Here is a 6,000-nt window from a genome sequence, read left to right as displayed (position 1 = left end):
CCGGGTATGATACCTTTATTTCGGAGTTACTCGTGAATCTTGAGTTGAAGCGATTTGAGGTGTATCAGGTATCTACGGATCTAGTGGGAGCCCTTCGAGCATGGGCATCCAGGGAGATTATTAAGAGAATGGATCTTCGCAAGGGTGGGCATGTTGATATGGCGATTGCTTCGGAGTCTGGAATGTGTATTCGAGTCGAGTATGGGAAGCTGCCTGTGATAGTCTGCGGAGCATGAGCTAGTGGAGTTAGAGAGTGTTGTGATACTGCGGGGAGCCGTAGTACTCACTAGTCAGAGGGTGTTGTGATACTGCGGGGAGCCGTAGTACACACTAGTCAGAGGGTGTTATGATACTACGGGGAGCCGTAGTACTCACTAGTCAGAGGGTGTTGTGATACTGCGGGGAGCCGTAGTACTCACTAGTCAGAGGGTGTTGTGATACTGCGGGGAGCCGTAGTACTCACTAGACAGAGGATGTTGTGATACTGCGGGGAGCCGTAGTACTCACTAGTTAGAGGGTGTTGTGATACTGCGGGGAGCCGTAGTACTCACTAGATGGCAAGAGAATGTGATGATGGAATGATCTCCGATCAGTGTATGATGTGGAAGAGTTTTGGGCTTGAGTAGCCCTAGTTTTGAGTTCTGGAGCCTGGGTGTTGAACCAGGGGCGAGACTGGGGTCTCCGTCTCTGTCGGGAGATGCGGCGAGATGCGCAAGGGATATGCGCAGCAGAAACCAGAGATCAGAATTGAGACGATCCTCGGTTGGATTGTATTTTCTCGCATGAGGAAAAGAGAATTTTGTGACTTGCGTGCCCATGGGCTGGGATAGTGGTCACGGGGAGGAAGTTAGCGGGATATTTGGATCATGATATGGGTGACCTTTGGAGGCTCAGCTGTGGAGTCAAAAGCTGACCTGGTGCTCAGTCTCGAGGAGAGATATGAGAATTGAGCTAGAGCTTATCATGATGATGTCTGAGGACACTTTAGAGCGAGCGAGCGATTTAGATGCTCGAAGACATGCTTCGGGCATGTGTATTAGATCTCGGAGGGAGTTGCGGCAGATATTTATCTTTGGTTGAGTTATCCTATATCAATAGCCATCATTAGTGCACTAGTATGCCACCCTTTGAGCTGTTATGTGGGAGGAGGTGTTGGACCCTCATTTGTTGGGGAGAGGTAGCGCATGGACCTGAGGACCCTTGCGAGCAGATCCAGAGCATGAGTGATACATGGAGTAGTGGCAAGGTTGGCTAGTGGATTTCCCTGCGTAAGGGAAGAGAAAGGTATGTAACCCCCCCCCCCCCCCCCCCGGGGAGGGGGGGGGGGAAGTGTTGGTCCACGGAAGTGAAAGTAGTAATGAGCGTGGATGATTTGGAGTATGGTGGTTGAACACTGTGTCTGTGACAGTGGTATGGGATGACATCATGATGGGATGTCTGCTGAGGACGCGGAAGGGATTCCGCGGGTGTAGAGCCAAGAGTCTCAAGATGAATGCAGGGATGGAGTCTGGGACTCCCAGCTTGATTATGATCAAGGGTTGTGTGCGTAGTGGTGGTTCCTCCTGGGGATGTTAGAGATGTCGTCAGTGTGACGAGTTTTCCTAACCCGAGTGTGCGAAGGTTGGTGCAGCATGCATGTGTGCATGCAAGAGGAGAACTCGTGGGAGTTGCTCTGAGATTGAAGAGTGGGTCTTTCTGTCAGCGGAATGGACAGAGTGGGATTCGGATCGGGGATCCGATGGTTCATGGATTTCTAGCCCTTATGGGTCGGGCGATTGTTGAGATTTGGAGCGGTGATGCATCTCGGGTAATTCTCGATTGTTGAGTGTGATTTCAGAGGGTACAGTCGGTGCCCGGTTTGAGACGGTGGTCAGGACACCGCAAGGAAAGAGGAAGTGAATTCGAGTTCTATGGTGATGCTTTGAGGAACCTGGTCGGGTAGGGCCAGGTGGCGTGTTGTGGGAATATTTTAGAGTTGAATTGTCGTAGGCTTCGAGGACGAAGCCTAATTTAAGTGGGGGAGAGTTGTAACATCCCGAAATATCAAGAGTAGAGTTGAAGGGGCTAAAAGAGTAAATTTGGAAAGAGTGACTCGGCGAGTCCATGGATGGACTCGACGAGTGGAGTCGCGACTGGGTCGCGTGCTAAGTAGCCGACTCGGTGAGTCAGTGAGGAAGACTCGGCGAGTAGGCGCTGAGTGGAGAAAACCCTAATTCTCGGGGTTGAGCCCTATATAAAGAACATTATGTCTCCTTTTCAGCCTCCTTATCACCCCTTGAGTCCCTGAAACCCTAACTTCGAGGAGAAACACCATGGTGGAGCAAATTGGAGCTTGGAGAGGTGATTGTTGAAGAGATCCTAGAAAAGAAGAGGCTTGGAGCAAGGGGCTTTTCTTGGAATTGAGTTTCTTTGCAGTTGGGGCGTCCTCTTGGAGGTAATATCTCGTTTTTGAGCTGCTATTTCTTTAATGCATCATTTTGGGGGTGTTAGAGACCATATCCTTGTATGTATTGGAGTCTAGAGGTTAGATATGAGGTTGCTACCTCAGATCTGGAAGGGAGAAGGATCTGAGAGCATGAAAGTTCACAGAGTTAGAACCTGAGGGTTCACAGAGTTATGTGACAGAGTATTTGTATGCTATGTATGTTATGTGTTGTACTGCATTATTTCTATGTGATTTATGTTGTGCATGTTTGCAGAGTTGGAACCGAAGGGTTCCTAGAGTTAGAACCGGAAGGTTCACAGAGTTAGAACCTGAGGGTTCACAGAGTTTGGGTGCACGGACCCATAGAGTTATAGCCTCGAGTGGCTTATATGTGTTATGTGTGTGGTATTTTGGAGAACTCACTAAGCTTCGTGCTTACAGTGTTTTGTGTGATGTTTTGCAGGTTCTTTCAGTATCACGGGACGGCACCAGCTTGATTGTACACACCAGAGAAAGAGTCATGTTTTGGAGGATCCTGGTTTTTCCATACAAGCGAAAATGGAGTTATGTTTTGTAAATAAGATTTTTAAACAAGTGTTTCTAAGAATTAAAACGTTTATTTAAAACGAAAATTTGTTTGAAATTTTCGGTGTTACAATTGGGCCCATTTTTCCTATATAGGTTATTTTTCATGTCGAGGGACTACCTAGGAGGAGCGCTTCCCTAGACCACATTAGGGGAGATGGGCCATGTAACCCCACCGGGATGTTGCCCTCATACCACTATGTTCATAAGTCCTCCTTGGTATCCGATTTTTTACTCCGCACTTGTTGTGTCTAATTATAAGCAAATGGAACTCACCTAGTAGAATTCTGACTACTCTAAATGTTTTGATGATATTAGAATCACTAACATGTGTGATATTCTCCTTATTGATGATATAAATGAAAAGGTTCTAGACAATAATGATGATGACTTTGGGTTATGAACAAATCAAATGAAGATGAATTTTGTGTATGTTCTATAATGAAACCAAGGTCGAAAAATGATGTTATAGGTCATGAGAAACTTAAAACTCAAGACAAATATGATGGTGAAACAAATGACATGGTGATGGATGTCAAGGTTATTGTTAATGGTTATGACAAGATGTCAAAGTATGTGGTAAATGTAGACATGTCTGTTGGGAGATTGTTGTATGTTGCAGACGTGTTGATGATTGTAACACTTGATTCAAGGTATATATTTCATTAAATTTTATATTATTAAGAATTGTCCTGGAGTGTGGGTGATATTAGCCTATCACGACATGCTAGAGATGTAGAGGGCGTGGAGTGCTTAAGTTTAGGATTGGTGCTCCCATCTAGAAAATCAAACCTTAATTCTTGGGTTTAGGGATTATTTAAAGGCACTTATCTCTACGGTTTGCCTCATTTGGTAGCTTTCATTTCCATAGAACGTCCCTATATCAAACCTTAACTTGTATTCTTGAGTTTTGACGTTTTGTGATGTACTTTATGAAGCTTGATGGTGAAAGAAGTATTTCTTGGCGCAAGTAGGGTTTATTGTAGTCTTTTCTTATCATATTTTCTAGACCAATGAGTATGAAGTTCCTACCTTGATGCCTATCTCTTTAGATATATTTTTCGGGGTCATTTTTGTATCATTTGGTCTATATTCATGGTGTTCTTGGAATTTAGAGAACTCCGGAACCATTAGAGTTAGTTACATGGCTTATTGACTAGTTTGAAGATGGAAAAATATGTTTTGCAAGCATTTCCTATGTGCTATACATGAATTTAGGTCCTTTTTAGAGTTAGGGTTAGTATTTAGAGAAGATTAAGCCATTAAAAGGATAAAATTAAAATTGGTATCCATTTTGTCACTTAGAAGATGCAAATATGAAGTTTTAAGCTTCTAACTAAATGAAATCAAAGCTTAATTGGGTGTCACGGCGTGCTCTAATGTTTCATGACTATTTTTTTGTGTAGTGTTGGAGCTCCTAGTCTTGGTTACAACGCGCCTACTAATAACTATTGACTTTGGATTAGTTTGACTTCTGGTCAGATGGTCAAACTTTGATAGATTAAGCTGTAGACTCAAGTTTGACCTCTAATTGTTATTCAGATGGTTCGCTTAGACAGATTTGTCCTAGTATACGTTTGTAGCTGTGATTTTTCAACTTTCAGTTCATGTTAGTTTTCTCAGTATACCTCTTATTATAGTGGATATCCTTGTGTGATAGAATATAGGATCAAGTAGTATATGCTTATACTGGTAGACTAGTTTAGTCTACTACATGTTTTCGGTTTGCTTATATGGATGGTGTTTTATGCAACATGTTTGGAGGGTTGAACACAGAACGACACATAAATACGAATCAAAGATACTTAGCGTCGTTGGCGAAAAGGGACAAGGTTGCGGGTTAACTATTTGCTATATTCATAGGGTTGATGACGGAACAACACAAAGTTGTGAATCACAGATAGCCATCGTTGTTAACGAAATGATGCAATTTTGTGAGTCAATTGTGTGTAGTATTTTGTATGTAGTATGTCAAGACTATGGGTATTGTTGTATATAGTATTTTGGGGAACTCACTATGCTTTATAGTTAAAACTGTCGATTAATTGTTTTTTAAGCTAATTCATTTGATCATGGGAACGACCCACATTGCATGTACACCATGCACATGCACATCCGTATTGTATACAATTATGTTTTATACTTCCGTTGTTTATGATGATTCTTATATAATGGTTTTCATGACTTGGTTTCAACAACCTGATATCTCTGTCTTTTTATGAAGAAAGGATGTTTTACTATGATATAATATAAAATATTTTTATTGAAATTTGGGACGTTACAATGACACTAAAAGAATTTACTACATGAAGAAAGTGATGGATATAGCAAGTTCCGGTGATCTGTAATATGAAGAGTGAAAATTAGATGCAAGCTATGACACCCAAACAATTGTGCAATGGTTCAAGTGGATCTGGTCAAGAAAAACATACAAGTAATTCTCCTTCTTTAATGAAAGATAAGAAACACAAAGTGAAGAAGTCATTCCTAAAATCAATTTAAGAAGTCGAAGCGGGTAAAAGAAATCGTTGAAGGCTACGTTTGGTGTTGTATACATATAGATCGAGGGATATATATATATATATATATATATATATATATATATATATATATATATATATATATATATATATATATATATATATATAATATACAGTTATGGTTAGTTTGGTTATTTTAAATAGTAATAATTTGGTTAGTTAATTGGTAGTAAATTGTTGAAATTAAGCTAGTTATTGTCAATTACCGAAACGATTGAATGGTTGTAATGAATGTGAAGGAGTCTTTCGGTTAATATATGTGTATAAGTATGTCAGAAGCTTTATATTTGTTTGCATGGAGTTAATTAAAGATTAACGTTAGTGTACATTCTTTTTTCTTCATTCTGAAATCAATGTTTTTTATGGAACGGTGAAAATTTCCTTAACTGCAATAGTAATTATGTTTTAAGAAATCTTCCACATCTTATTCCAAGAAAAATCGTATTAATA

The sequence above is a fragment of the Lactuca sativa genome, chromosome 5 (genome assembly GCF_002870075.4).
Source record: "Lactuca sativa cultivar Salinas chromosome 5, Lsat_Salinas_v11, whole genome shotgun sequence".
Classification (NCBI taxonomy): Eukaryota; Viridiplantae; Streptophyta; class Magnoliopsida; order Asterales; family Asteraceae; genus Lactuca; species Lactuca sativa.
Note: the sequence above shows the minus strand (reverse complement) of the source record.